The 15,706-nt window shown below is 37.1% G+C and overlaps 1 non-coding gene across 1 annotated transcript; it reads left to right on the plus strand.

The window, feature by feature from the left end:
- The first annotated feature begins 14,203 nt into the window (after positions 1-14,203).
- Positions 14,204-14,310, plus strand: LOC131621982 (small nucleolar RNA R71). The gene has a single exon (XR_009289725.1). It is a non-coding gene; the product is annotated as a small nucleolar RNA R71 (small nucleolar RNA).
- The last annotated feature ends 1,396 nt before the right edge of the window (positions 14,311-15,706 follow it).

A 15,706-nucleotide genomic window follows, 5' to 3' on the forward strand; every position in this document is an offset into this window, starting at 1 on the left:
CAAAAGAATCGTTTTACAAAATTCGACGAGAGCTTGGAATTTTAGATGAAGGTGATGTTTAAATTCGTTCGTTATTATCATAAATCAAAGGTACACGTTTCTAACATTTTATGTGATAAAAAGTGTTTTATGAATGTTCATATATTATGTCTTGATGATTATGCATGATATATATGCTTTATATTTCATAAAATTAAAGTTTTTGGACTTTTTCAGTCCAGGAACGGGTTCCCATGTGGGACGAACCGGTTCCCCATAGTAATTTCCAGAGGCGTTGTTTTTATGTGCTTCAGGAACCGGTTCCCATGTGGGACGAACCGGTTCCCACGTGAATTTTTTTCAGATTTTCCTTTATCTTTTGGCAGTTACGAAAATATTATGTGTGGCTAGTATTGTTTTGATTTTTTCTTTTATGTATCTTATTTTTATTCAATGCATACTATATCTCTTAACACCACTCATTTACCCTCATTTACTCACATTCACTCTCATTCAACATTCATCTTCATCTTCTTCAAACCTTCCACCTCCATTGTCAACCAAATTAAAAGCTCCACTATCTCACCATAACTCTCAAAATTAAAACACCCACTACCTCAAAACTCTATATAATCCTCCATTCTTACACATATCTCACTCAAATCCTCCTCCACTCACCAAATCCGAAAATCCCAACTTAAACCCTAACTCTCAACTCCTTTCAACAATGGCACCCAAAGTTTCAAGAAGTGCAAAGGGAAAGAATAAGATTGGAGAGACAAGTGAAGATCCTCAAGAGTTCCAACCAACTGTCAAGAGTCGGAGACTCACATTCAACATTCGTAGTCGGAAACTCCTTCCGGCTAAGTACGGTAAACTTCATGATTTCCCAACTCATAGCTTTAATTTAAATGCTAGGTTAGCTAATGCCGGTGTTGCAAATTTTGTGAGTGATCATGGAGACTATTACCTGGATTTGGTTAGGGAATTTTACCATAACCTTAAGATAGTGACCAATGATTTTGATGAGTTCACTTTGGTATCCGAAGTTTCAAGAAAAGAGATTTGCTTAGATGTTGAGGATTTTGGGAAACTATTAGGAATTCCATATGAGGGTTTAGTGCTCCTTCAAGGTAACATTCCGAAGGATTGGCAACCGTATGGTAAGATTGATGTTTTTGTGGATATGTGCCGACCAACTCAACGCGACACAGTTCACCAACAGCTTGCTACCAAGTTTAACATGTTCGGTTCAAGCTTATCGGTGAGTGATAGGATGCTCCATCTTATCATTGCTTATGTTTTATTTCCAAAGAATTCTAACCATTCCAGGGTCAATGAGTTCGAGTTGATGGTTTTGCTTGCTCTAAGACGTGGCATTGAAGTCAATTGGGCTCTTTCAATTATGCGCCACATGCAGCTTATGGCTTCCCTTAAAGGAGGCTTACCTTATGCAAGGGCCATCTCTCATATTGTTCGGAATGCTGGTGTTCTCCTCCAAAGGGAACCGAAGAAAAATATGGATGAACAAGAGTGTGCTATTACCACCGCTACCGCTCTTAAAAATACAGGAATTGTTACGGATCGTGAAGGTAGATTTTTCTACAAAGTTGACTTCGAACCGGCCGTGCCACAAATCCCTCAACCTCCCGAAGGTGGATACACAATGGAGATGATGTTTGCCAAGCTTTGCTCCATTCAAACATCTATTGATAACAACAAGCGGGAGAACAACTATGAGCATAACCTTATGAGAAGACAAATGCGGGAAATTCAACGGACTCAAAGGCGGATCTTGGCTCATTATGAGGGAGAGGAAGGAAGTGAAGAAGAAGATAAACAAGATGATGATGATGAAGAGCAAATGGATGAAAGTGATTGAATTATGTGCTCTTTATTATTATTATGCTCTACTTTATTGTTGGTTTTTCTTTATGTTTTAGACATTGTTCCCTTTATGTTTCGTGATGTTTAGGATTATTTATGTTTATGTTGTACTCGTAAAAAACTATGTTTCGTATCGTTTAATCGTGTTATGTTTGTAGTGTTTCGATTTGTGTTATATTTGTGATATTTCACCTTGTGTTTATATTTCATATCAACTTTCTCTTTTTCCCCATCCTTTTTGATAATAACAAAGGGGGAGAAGAATATGCATGTGTTTTTGTGTTGTTTTGTTTCAAAGAAAAAATCCAGGCCATTGTTAACATTAACAAATGAAACTCATCACCATAAATCAAAGAAGGAATCATGGATTTAGGGGGAGTCTCTAACATAGGGGGAGTCTTGCATTGTTCAACATAATTTCAAAAGCACAAAACAACTTTTTCAAAACATTTTCAAGACTTGGTTGTCATCATCAAAAAGGGGGAGAAAGTAAATACAAGCTTCTCAAGCATAGTTTGTTTTGATGAAGACAATATGGACATCAAGCTTTCATAAAAGGATGTGCAAAAAGTATTTCAAGTTTTAAGCAAGAAACACATCATTTCAAAGTCTTGAAGAAACAATAAAGATTCAAGGATCAAGCTAAAACGACAAAGGTACAAACAATACTCACTTTGACATATAATTGTTCACAAATATATTTTCATGCATATCATAAACATACTACAAAGTGTCATCCTTCAAAAGATCATTTAAAACCTTTTTCAAAGTTAAAATTCAAAATAAAGGTTTTAGGAACCGGGTTGTCCCTATGGGGGAACCGGTTCCCAGCATTCTCAGTTTTCAGCATTCTGTGGTTTACTATGGGGAACCGGGTTGTCCCTAGGTGGGAACCGGTTCCTCAGTTCAAAATTTGAATTTTTCTGCTGTAACGTTCAGCAGGAACCGGGTTGTCCCAGGCAGGAACCGGTTCCTACTGAACCAGTGTGTTTTTCTATTGCATGATTTCATTCAAACGAATTTGTTTTCATACCACTTAATCATTGCATTGCTTCATGGAAAAATAACCATTCAAAGAGGTGTTTAGCACATTATAAATACTACATCTTTCATAATCATTAATCACCTTCTTCATTAACAATTCATAACTTTCATAAATCTTCATCTTTCAATATTTCCAAGTGTTCATCAAATTCTTACTTTCAAGTGAAACTTTCTATACACATTTTCATTGAGAAATTCATTCAAAGTTTCATGCATACATTGTGAACACTTATATCCATTTTGAGAATTGTTTATTTGAAGAAGAAGATCAATCCAAGATTGATAGTGCTATACAAACTTCATCTAAATCTCTTGTAAAAATTCAAAGAAAATTATTTCCTTACTATCCAGGATTGTTGGAAGTAAGTGGTGTGTTTGAAGAGGATTGTTCTTCATCCACATTAGTGTTGATTGATTTTAAAGGTGTTAAGAACCTTTGATCACCCTATAGGTTAGATAGTAGGCTTAGGCTTGTACAATAATTCTAACTATAGTGAAATTTCTTTCGTGTTTGAAAGGGGACTGGAGTACTCTCTGATTATGAGGGGAACCAGTATATATCGTTGTGTTCTTTATCTTTTCGCTTTTACCGCTTTCATCACCATTACCAAGAAAAAGATAAAAACCATCAAAAGTCTTCAAACACTTAACCAAAAATCAGAAAAGACTTTCTCATAAAACCGATTAATTTTTGAAAACCTAATTCACCCCCCCTCTTAGGCATATCTGATACTTACACCGACTCCCTTACCCTTTTTTCTCTGGTCGTGAGACCGTTGTTTTGTTTTGTGGTTTGCTGGCATTCCCTTCCTTTTCAGGATAAATATGCCCGTGGCGACTCTGTTAATTTTTGCGGTAGCGACACTTAGCAGCAGGAGTGCTTCCACCAGATTACATTATCAACAGAAGAAGAAATTCTTTCACGATCTCAAACATTACTATTGGTACGAGCCCTTACTCTTTAAGAGAGGCGCCGATGGTATTTTTCCGTCGATGTATCCCAGAAGGTGAAACAGAAGACATCATTTCTCACTGTCATGATGCCCCTTATGGTGGACATGCGAGCACATCAAAGACATGCGCTAAAATTTTACAAAAAGGCCTCTTTTGGCCTAATTTATGGAAAGACGTTCACTTTGCTGTTAAAATTTGCGACCGGTGCCAACGCACTGGAAACATATCCAGATGCGATGAAATGCCTCAAAAGGGCATTTTAGAAGTGGAGATCTTTGATGTGTGGGGAATTGATTTTATGGGACCTTTCCCATCTTCTTTTGGAAACAATTACATACTCGTCACCGTCGATTACATATCTAAATGGATCGAGGCTGTAGCCTCTCCAACAAGCGATGCACAAGTAGTAATTACATTGTTTAAGAACATAATTTTTCCGAGATTCGGTGTGCCCAGACTAGTCATCAGTGACGGCGATTCTCATTTCATTTCCAAAATCTTCGAAAAACTTCTAGTGAAGTATGGAGTTCGACACCGTGTAGCAACACCCTATTACCAGCAAACAAGTGGGCAAGTGGAAATCTCAAACAGACAGATTAAGAAAATACTCGAGAAAATTGTTGCCACATCTAGGAAAGATTGGTCTTCTAAGTTACATGAAGCATTATGGGCATATAGGACTGCGTATAAGACACCTATAGGAACCACACCATTCAAACTTGTCTATGGTAAATCATGCCATCTGCCATTGGAACTTGAGCATAAAGCTTATTGGGCCATAAAAACCTTAAATTTAAGCTACACTGCTGCAGTAAAGAAGAGATTATTGGACATCAATGAGCCGGAAGAGATTAGGCTAGATGCTTACGAAAATTCCAAGATCTACAAAGAAAGAACTAAAAAATGGCATGATAAGCGCATCTCTAGAAAAGAATTCAACGAAGGAGATGTGGTACTCTTATTTAACTCGAGACTTAAACTTTTTCCTGGAAAACTTCGTTCAAGATGGTCTGGTCCATTCGAAGTCACTAAGGTATTTCCAAGTGGCGCCATCAAAATTAAAGGAAAGTCAAGTGATCCTTTCACTGTAAACGGGCAGTGCCTAAAGCATTACCATTATTTTGAAAATAGAGACTATTCCGACAGTCTTAGCTCGTAGAGTTTCGCGCTGAATCGCTAAACTAACCTTTTGTTTGTCGAGCTTACGACATTAAACAAAGCGCTTTCGTGGGAGACAACCCATCTTTTAACATTAGCTTTATTTTTTTTATTTCTTAAAATTCTTATTTTATAATTATTTTAAAAATACTAACTTATTATTATTACTTTTAAAATACTAACTTAATTTTACTTTGATTTTACAACTTTCAGGCTACTAACTTCTTAACTAACATTAGAGATGAAGTTTACTGACAGTATGGTAGTTACTTTTGGGAGTGATGCTCAGCAGAGACGTTACGAGATTTTGATGCAGCGTGATATGGGTTTCACTACCTTTGCACATGATGCAACTTTGACTGTTCTAGGTATCAGGGAGAGTGTTCACTTTATGCTTAGCCAGATAGGTTAGGGGATATCCTTACCAACCGCACCCCCACTTTCCGTAACCTGACTTTGGAGTTTTTGAGTTCTCTTCGTTATGACTCTTACCTTGGATTAGGATTCAATAGAGGAAGAGTTTCTTTTAGACTTTTTGGTTTCACCTACCGTTTCACCACCCGTGAGTTGGCTGAGTTACTAGGATTCCCTAGGAGTATGGATGCTCTAATGGAAATTGAGGATAACCACTTCCCTGATAACATACTTGACCGCTTTTGGGGTAATATTTCTGGGCAACATCAGAATGATCTCAGGCTTTCTTCAGAAATCCACAACCCCACCATTAGGTATTTCCATATGATACTAGCTTTCACTCTTTTTGGAAAACCTTTAGGCGATACATCAGTGACCAAATATGAATTATGCATTATGATGCGTGTCTTCCAGTCTAGACCGGTAGTTGGTGTGTCCACCATGCTATCTAAGATGTTTACCATTGCCCAAGCTACCCATGACCCTATTCTTGTAGGTGGTTTTGTCACTAAGATCGCCTGTGCCTTGTCCTTGAGAGCCCCGCTTGCACGTTTGACCCCTTATGGAGGATTTAATTCTATGGACATCTCATTTTGTTTCAGCTTTTGGTGAATTATGAACCTGTCTGTTGTACCCCACTTTTTTACCACTGAGATCCCACCATATTCCAAATATTAGGATCATCATCATCATTATCATCATGCATATATCATTTGTTAACCCAAAAATACAAAAAATGTTGTTTGTTGCTTGTGTCTTAAGATAAGAGACTGGTCAAGAGGAGGCTGAGCAAATTAGGGTTTTGAGGCCCACAAGGAATTCCAACATTCTCCTATGTTCAAAGGGTTCTCCCATCAACATCTAAGCCCAAGGATATCCCAATTCAAGATCAAGAACTCTCAGGATCACCTGAGACCCCAAATTAGGGTTTTGACCTAATTCCACTAAAGGGTTGACTTTTAATCAGGACATGTCTCCAAGACTCAAACCATGATTCAAGGACATCCAAATCAACATTATAATCCATTTATATCATTCATTTGAATAGGAGAGCTTGATTCATATGAAATCCACAAAACTACAGTTCATTTGGAAAAAGTCAATTGTGTGGGTCAACCATGGACTTTTGAGAAAAATGGTCAACCATGAACTTTTAAGGATTCAAATCATCATCATATGATTATAGAAGACATTTGGCCAAGAGAAATCAAGAAAATTAATCAAGAATCAAAAAGTCAACAAAAGTCAAAATTAGGGTTTTAAGTGATTTTAACCTAATTTTGGGAACTTCAAATTTTGCCTACGCACTAAAAAATCTCCTAACAAGAAAGTTGTAGATCTTAATCAAACAAACAACTTTGTCACTACTCTAATTTTCATCAAAAATGATTCTTTTGAGAGATATGGAATTTTGAAGATTATGTTCAAAAAACTTAGAATTTTTTTAACTGTTTTCACTTGAATTTTTCCTAACTTTATGGTCATTTTTCTCCATGATCCCAAAGGAGTTTGAGAAAATTTTTAACAAGTGACTTAAATTATGTAGTAAGGGCTTTCCAAAGAGACCAATAGCATGAAAATCCATGGCTTGAGCTATGAGATATGATTTTGCAAACAAGGCTCCATGAACACTTGAAAAATGAAGATGAACATGAAGAACAATTTTGAATTTGGTTCAAGTCTGAAAGAATCTTCAAAGTACAGCCCCTCTAACTTTTTTAAGAGGCCATAATCAGAAGATTACACAATCTTTTGAGCTATGAACCAAGTGATTTAAGCTTTGTCCAAGTTAGAATTCCATTTCAAGACTAAAGGCACCACTTCCACTTTAGAAAAGCATTGCTTTTGAAAAGTCCACTCTCCTTGAGCCTCCCCCATGTCTCCTTTGCAGCAAAAGCAAGTTAAAATCAACAAGAAAAGTCTCTAAGATCAGATCAAAGCCTCCCAAGCATGCTTAAAGCTATGTACCTTGCTATGGAAAACCAAAATTCACATAACTTCACAAATAAGCAACCAAGTACATCCTTCACATGGGAGCTCAATTCTCTGATATTTTTCCCTTCACAAACCCTAAATTGTGCCTATAAATAGAGGGAATCACTCCCTTGATCAAACACACAAAAAATCTCCAAGTCACCATATGATCCAAAATCCCATTTTTTGTGTTTTTGCATTTTGAGAGCCATTTTTAGTTACAGAAGTTCTGGATGCAAACCAAGCATTCCAACAACTTCTAAACATCATTTGTGAGCTATCCATCACCTCCATACACTTCATGAACTTTCAAAACTCAAAATCACCATTAAACCTCCATTATCACATACCTTGAAACCTTAAACTTCAAATTCTCAATTTGCTCCAACACTTTCCATTCCAACACTTCAAACACCTTATATACATCACATATAACCTATCCAAACTCTTGTTACACTTCTGTAACATCACTATCACCATAATCAAACTCAAAACCAGACCTCTGCATATTGGTTCGAGTAGGGGGATTCTTTGAGTATCAGAGCAAGGTAAGGGTTGGAATACTTTCAGGAGGATACCAGGAAGCTTTCTAGATCATTAGCTCTCCTCTGGAAGTCCATTAAATCACCCTTCGATTTTCAATTCAGAGGTAAGAAGCTTAAACTTGAACTTATTCATTTAAGCATATCATTATGAGTGAAACTTGTTACCATTCTACTTAGAATCATGTAGGGAATGAAAGCCCTAAGATCTTGGGGCTCAATTGTGTGTATCCAGGATTTAATTTAAAAAATCATTTTTAGGGTTCTTCCCTATTTTCCAGAAATTCATGATTGTTGATTTGAATGAATGTTAGTTAATTATATGCTTGAATTCGTGTTGAGATGCTGTTCATTTTAATGTTTTGTTTTGTTGAAATTGATGGGAAATTGACGATGCTCGAGTTGAATGCCATGTCTGTTGTTGTTGTGTTTCGTTGAAGAAGAAGAAGGCCCTTGGCACCATTCATCAGCTTTTAAAACACATTTTAAAATATATAGTTTTAATGTTATTCCTTAAACGACTAAGTCGTTCAGTTCAGTTGGTTATTGTGCATGTACAAAACGTGTCTATAGGGTCTGGGGTTTGAATCCCCCTCGCCCCAAACCTTTTCCCTTTTATTTTTTTTCATTTTGTCATTCACTTGTTTCACTATGTATTGAACTAAATGGGCCCAATGACAAATGCACGCGCGTGGCCCAGTGGCTAGTGTTTTGTGTTGCAACAGTGAGGGCGTGGGTTCAAGCCTTGGTCTCCACAATCCCTTTCTTTTTATTACTAATTTATTTTGTTTTCTTCACAACTTTGAAAAATTATAAAAAATAGTAAAATTAATCTTTTTAACTTGTTCTTTTTTGTGTGGTTTATTTAACTTTGTATTTTGATATCATGTTTAAACTAAAAAATATTTAATATTTATCATTTAAAAATTAATCAAAAACATGTCTTTTTATGTATGAAAAATCCACCAACAATCATTTTATTTTGAATATTTCTTCAAAGTGACTTTGTATGTTCTTGTGAATATTTGTTTAGGGTTAGGATATCATGTCTATGACTTCTCCATGTACCCTTAGACCAATCCTCTTCTTGGATTTGGTAGTTAATCATTAAAATTAATTAGGTTTAGGTGTTAATTTCAAAACCCTAAATTCAAAACCTAATTTCAAAAACCTTAGGTTTAAAATCCTAATCCAAAAATAAACATGTTGATCTTTGCTTATCCATGAACATGTTACTTTGTACATATACTTGTTGATTTCAATCCTTGTGTTTTTGTACATATTTGTTTACCTTGATTTTTGTACATAATTGTTAATTTTTATCCTTATGTGCTTAATACACATTGTATTATCATTTGTATATACTTTTCTTATCTAACCCATATGCATGAGTTTCATATTCATCATTCATCATTAATTCATATATGAATCCATCCAAAGGTATAAACATCCTTGCTTATTATCATTGATGACTGTTATACTTACTTGTTAGTCCTTTTGTGACACATATCATCACACACACACTTGAGGTATCCATTGATTGTTTGTTGATCGCAACTTTACGTGTCTATTAATCTGATGACTGCAAGTGCACAGTCGTGTCGTGTAGTTTTAAAAGATATCGAATCCACAGGGACTATGAATCGACCTACAGTTATCTAAGGTTACTATGTAAAACTAAGGCTAAGAATACTTGGGTTGTTTCTAAAGGGAAACTAAAAATCTTAATTCTAAGAAGTATAATAATAAGCGAATATCAGTATGTATTTCGTCTAAGCTCGTCTAATTCGTTTATGTCCAGAATGCGCTTTCCGCCGGCAGTAGTATAATTTAAATTTAAAGTCTTAATGGCCCAATAGGCCTTATGTTCTAGTTCTACCGGGAGGTGACAAGATTTACCGTAAACAAGTTTAAAGGGAGTGGTTCCTATTGGAGTTTTGAAAGCTGTTCTATATGCCCATAAAGCTTCATTTAACTTGGAGGAACAGTATTTTCTAGATATAGCTATAGTCTTTTCCAATATTTGTTTTATTTCTCTGTTAGGTACTTCCACTTGTCCACTTGTTTGCGGATGGTACGGTGTTGCTACTCGATGTTTAACTCCATATTTCAGAAGAAGTTTTTCGAGGATTTTTGAAATGAAATGGGACCCTCCATCACTAATTACTAGTCTTGGTAAACCAAACCTCGGAAAGATCACATTCTTGAAAAGCTTAATTACTACTCGTGTGTCATTTGTAGGAGAGGCTATAGCCTCTATCCATTTTGAAACATAGTCGACAGCCACGAGGATGTACTTATTACCAAACGATGAAGGAAAGGGACCCATAAAGTCTATTCCCTAGACGTCAAATATTTCAACTTCTAAAATGCCCTTTTGAGGCATTTCATCTCTTCTTGAAATGTTTCCAGTTCGTTGACATCTATCATAGTTTGTAATGGTAGAGTGTACGTCTTTCCACAGGTTAGGCCAATAAAGTCCAGATTGAAGGATCTTTGCGCAAGTTTTAGATGTGCTTGCATGACCTCCATAGAGGGTTGAGTGGCAGTGTGTTATTATACTTTCTATTTCTTACTCGGGTACGCAACGACAAAAGATTCCATCAGGGCCTTTTTTGAAGAGTAGAGGATCGTCCTAATAATATTGTTTTAGGTCGTGGAAGAATTTCTTCTTCGGTTGGTAACTTAAATCAGGAGGGAGTACACCAGCGGATAAATAATTTACGAAATCCGCGTACCAGGGTGTAATGGTTATGGCTAGAGTGGTTTCGACAGGTTCGTCAGAAGTGTTTCCTTCAAGTTGAGCGATAAGTTTATCGTATGGAAAATTATCGTTAATTGGTACGGTTTCAGGTTCTAGATTTTCCAAACGAGAAAGGTGGTCTTCTACGATGTTTTCTGTTCCTTTTTTGTCTTTAATTTCTAAGTCAAATTCTTGCAGTAGCAGGATCCATCTTAGGAGTCTAGGTTTAGCGTCCTTTTTAGTTAACAGGTACCTAATTGCAACATGGTCGGTGTATATGATTATTTTGGCTCCTACTAAATAGGAACAAAACTTATCTAAAGCAAATACTACTGCTAAAAGTTCTTTTTCGGTTGTAGCGTAATTCATCTGGGCTTCGTCCATAGTTCTACTTGCATAGTAAATGACGTGAAGTTTCTTTTCTTTTCGTTGTCCTAAGACAGCGCCTACAGCGTAATCACTTGCGTCACACATTATTTCGAATGGTTCAGTCCAATCGGGAGGTTGCATAATGGGTGCGGAGATTAAAGCTTCCTTAAGGGTTTTAAAGGCTTCTAAACACTTGTCATCAAAGATAAAATCAGCATCTTTCATTAATAGTTCAGTTAAGGGTTTAGTTATTTTTGAGAAATCCTTAATAAAACGTCGGTAGAAACCAACGTGTCCTAAGAAACTTCGTATCTCTCTTACAGTCTTTGGAGGTTGAAGGTTTTCAATAACTTCTATTTTAGCTCTATCTACTTCAATTCCTCTATTTGATACGATATGTCCTAACACAACCCCTTCTTGTACCATAAAGTGATATTTCTCCCAATTTAGTACTAGGTTAACTTTTACGCAACGTTCTAGAACGTTTTCTAAATTCGCAAGACATCCCTCGAAACTTTGTCCACATACGGAGAAGTCGTCCATAAAGACTTCCATAATATTGTCAAGGAAATCAGTGAATATTGCCATCATACATCTTTGAAATGTCGCAGGAGCGTTACATAATCCAAATGGAATTCGTCGGTAGGCAAAGGTTCCAAATGGGCAGGTGAAAGTTGTTTTCTCTTGGTCATCATGATGGATTGGGATTTGGAAGAAACTGGAATAACCGTCCAAGTAACAGAAATGGGAATGTCTAGCTAGGCGTTCTAACATTTGGTCAATGAATGGAAGGGTAAAATGGTCTTTTCGAGTGGCCTTATTTAATTTCCTATAGTCTATGCACATTCGCTAACCTGATTCAACTCGCTTGGTTATGGTTTCACCTTTCTCATTTTTTATCACCGTGACTCCTCCTTTCTTAGGTACTACATGAATTGGGCTAACCCATTTACTATTGGATATGGGGTATATTATTTCAGATTCTAAAAGTTTCAATAATTCTTTCCTAGCCACTTCGCTCATGATTGGGTTAAGTCTCCTCTGGTGTTCTCTAGAGGTTTTCGAATCTTCCTCAAGCATAATTCGGTGCATACAAACGGAGGGACTTATTCCTTTAAGATCAGCTATCTTATAGCCTAAAGCTGTTGGATATTTTCTTAGGACATCTAGTAATTTTTCGGTTTCGATCGGTCCTAGGTCAACATTAACTATCACAGGTCGTTCGAGTTCAGTGTCTAGGAACTCGTACCTTAGATATTTAGGAAGTGTTTTGAGCTCGTCAGTTAGTTTATTTGGAGAAGATGTAAGATCAGGTGTTAATGCTAAACATTTGTTCAAGCTTAAGTTTTGGCTTTCATCGTGTGTGTTATCGTCAGGTGTTTCGGTTATAGGAATTTCTAGGATTTCTGGGTTTTCGGGTGGTCTAGTTTTTGCTTCTTTGACGCATTCGTCAGTGATGTCCATGAAACAGCAGGTGTCATCTATTGCGGGTGCTTTTAAGAAGTGAGATAGAATAAATTTAATCTTTTCTTCTCCTACTTCAAAAGTTAGTTTCCCACGTTTAACGTCTATGATTGCACCAGCGGTTGCTAAGAATGGTCTTCCTAGTATGATCGGGATGTTAGAATCTTCTTGGATATCCATGATGATAAAATTAGTTGGGATATAGAATTGACCTACACACACAGGGATATTTTCTAACATTCCTACGGGATACTTAACCGAGCGGTCAGCTAATTGGAGTGACATCCCAGTAGATTTAAGCTCACCTAAGTTTAGTTTTTTACAGATTGAAAGAGGCATCAAACTAACACTAGCTCCTAAATCGCACAAGGCTTTATCTGTAATATTTTTTCCTATTACGCAAGGTATGGAGAAACTACCAGGGTCTTTTAGTTTGGGAGGCATGTTATTTTGAATAATGGCACTACATTCTGCAGTAAGCATTACTGTTTCGTTATCCTCGAGTTTCTTTTTATTCGAAAGAATTTCTTTGAGAAATTTAGCATAGGAAGGCATTTGGGTTATAGCTTTTGTGAAGGGTATCGTTATGTTTAATTGTTTCAGAAGTTCTACAAACTTTTTAAATTGCGCTTCAGTTTTAGATTTAGCTAGCCTTTGAGGGTAAGGAATAGGTGGCTTATATGGTGGTGGAGGTACATATGGTTTCTCTTTCTCAGTCTCCACTTCGGTGTTGTTTTCACTTATCTTAACGGGTTGGTCACGAGTTAACGTCTTTTTAGTTTGGTTTGTTTCTTGCTGTGACATGGGTGCGTTTTGAGTTCTAGGATCACTCGGTCCATCGTAGTTCGTTCCAATTCATAGTGTAATTGCATTCGCATGTCCTTTAGGATTAGGTTGTGGTTGAGCAGGAAATGTGCCAGCAGGGGCAGCAGTAGGCGCTTGTTGTTGAGCTACTTGAGAAATTTGCGTTTTGAGCATTTTGTTATGCGTAGCTAAAGCGTCTACTTTGTTCGCTAATTGTTTTAGTTGCTCACTTTTGTGAATATTTTGATTTAGGAAGTCTTTGTTAGTTTGCTGTTGGGAAGCTATAAATTTTTCCATCATGATTTCTAGGTTCGACTTCCTAGGGGCATTTGGAGCAGCTACGGGTGCTTTTTGGTATCCAGGTGGAACAGCAGGTGCTTGTCCAAGTGCGTATAACGCATTGTTATTCTTATACGAAAAGTTAGGATGATTCTTCCATCCAGGGTTGTACGTGTTTGAGTAAGGGTTTCCTTGAGCGTAATTCACTTGATCAGGTGGAACACCTGTCAGCAGTTGACATTCAGCAATGACATGTCCAGTTAATCCGCATATCTCGCAATTAGGAGTTACAGCAGCCGCGGTGGCTGCAGGAGTTATGGTTAAGTTCTCGATCTTTTGATTCAAGGCGTCTACTTTGGTGTTAACGCGGTTTATACCACTGACTTTGTACATTCCTCCTTTGGTTTAGGATTTTTCTACAGCGATTCGTTCTCCTCCCCATTGGTAATGGTTTTGCGCCATGTTCTCTATGAGGTTATAGGCTTCGTCATGAGGTTTGTCCATTAGAGCTCTGCCAGCAGCGACATCTATAATCATTTTGGTGTTATATAATAGACCACCATAGAAAGTATGGATAATCAACCATGGCTCAAGTCCATGATGAGGACAAAGTCTCAGCATATCCTTATATCGCTCCCAAGCCTCGAAGAGTGATTCATTGTCTTTTTGGGTAATTCCGTTGATTTGACCTCTTAGCATTGCGGTTTTACTGGGCGGGAAATATGTCGCTAAGAAAACTCTCTCCAATTCATCCCAGGTAGTTATGGAGTTAGAGGGTAAAGATTGAAGCCACACTCTAGCTCTATCTCTCAAGGAGAAAGTAAAAAGACGTAATCGAATTGCTTCGGGACTGACATTGTTAGCTTTGACAGTGTCGGCGTATTGCACGAACACGGATAAATGGAGATTTGGATCGTCTGCAGGGCTTCCAGAGAATTGGTTCTGCTGGACAGCTTGCACCAGCGAAGGTTTTAGTTCGAAGTTGTTCGCCTCAATCACGGGTGGTGCAATACTTGAGTGCGGTTCAGCTCGTGAAGGAGCGACATAGTCCCTAAGAGGACGAGCGGCAGCCATCTCTAACTTTGGGGTTTGTTGATCAGAAAGAATCAATTCTTGGGAAACTGGAATCGGTTCTACTTCGGGAAGATGATGAATTCGAAGAAAAGGAAAATAATTGCCCTAGTCTCTACGGTGTAACAGTGAGTTACGATATCGACTTAAATAGTCCCCAATAACGGCGCCAAAAACTTGATCGCGACTTTACGTGTCTATTAATCTGATGACTGCAAGTGCACGGTCGTGTCGTGTAGTTTTAAAAGATATAGAACCCACAGGGACTATGAATCGACCTACCATTATCTAAGGTGACTATGTAAAGCTAAGGCTAAGAATACTTGGGTTGTTTCTAAAGGGGACCGAAAAATCTTAATTCTAAGAAGCATAATAATAAGCGGATATCAGTATGTATTTCGTCTAACTTAGGTGATCCGAAGTTCCATTGGCTATGGTTCTCGTTTAATCAAAAATCTCTATTAACTATGTCATTTAAAAGTCCTCCTCTCAAACTCTCGCTCTGTTGATTTGGACTACTATCCTAACCCATAATGTATGCTCTCGCTGTCCCATTAGATTCAGAAAAGCTTTTTGAAAACATCACAGTTGATAAAATGCTCATTTCATGAAGACGTTATTTGCTTAAATCTCCTAGTCTCAAACTCTCGCTCTGTTAACTCAGATCATGCTAGTATTCCCTAACGTACGCTCTCGCTGTCCCGTGTCGGGTTTAAAAACAATTTTTGAAAATAAATAAATTCTAATTATTTTTAATACGCTCTCGCTGTCCTTAAAACTAATGTTTTATGTCTACTATCCAGTTAAAGATCTCAAACTCTCGCTCTGTTGATTTTAACCTTTATCAGTTCTAAAATCTCAAACTCTCGCTCTGTTGATTTTATAACTTTAGCAAATTAAATTAGACACAAAACCAGAAACGAGTGATTTTTAATAAAACATATTTAAGCCAATTTGTTTCGGATCCCTACGGTTAAATTACTTTACATACCGATATCTTAATTAAATTAGCCAGACATATTGA

This window comes from Vicia villosa, unplaced genomic scaffold (assembly GCF_029867415.1).
Source record: "Vicia villosa cultivar HV-30 ecotype Madison, WI unplaced genomic scaffold, Vvil1.0 ctg.000020F_1_1_3, whole genome shotgun sequence".
NCBI lineage: Eukaryota > Viridiplantae > Streptophyta > Magnoliopsida > Fabales > Fabaceae > Vicia > Vicia villosa.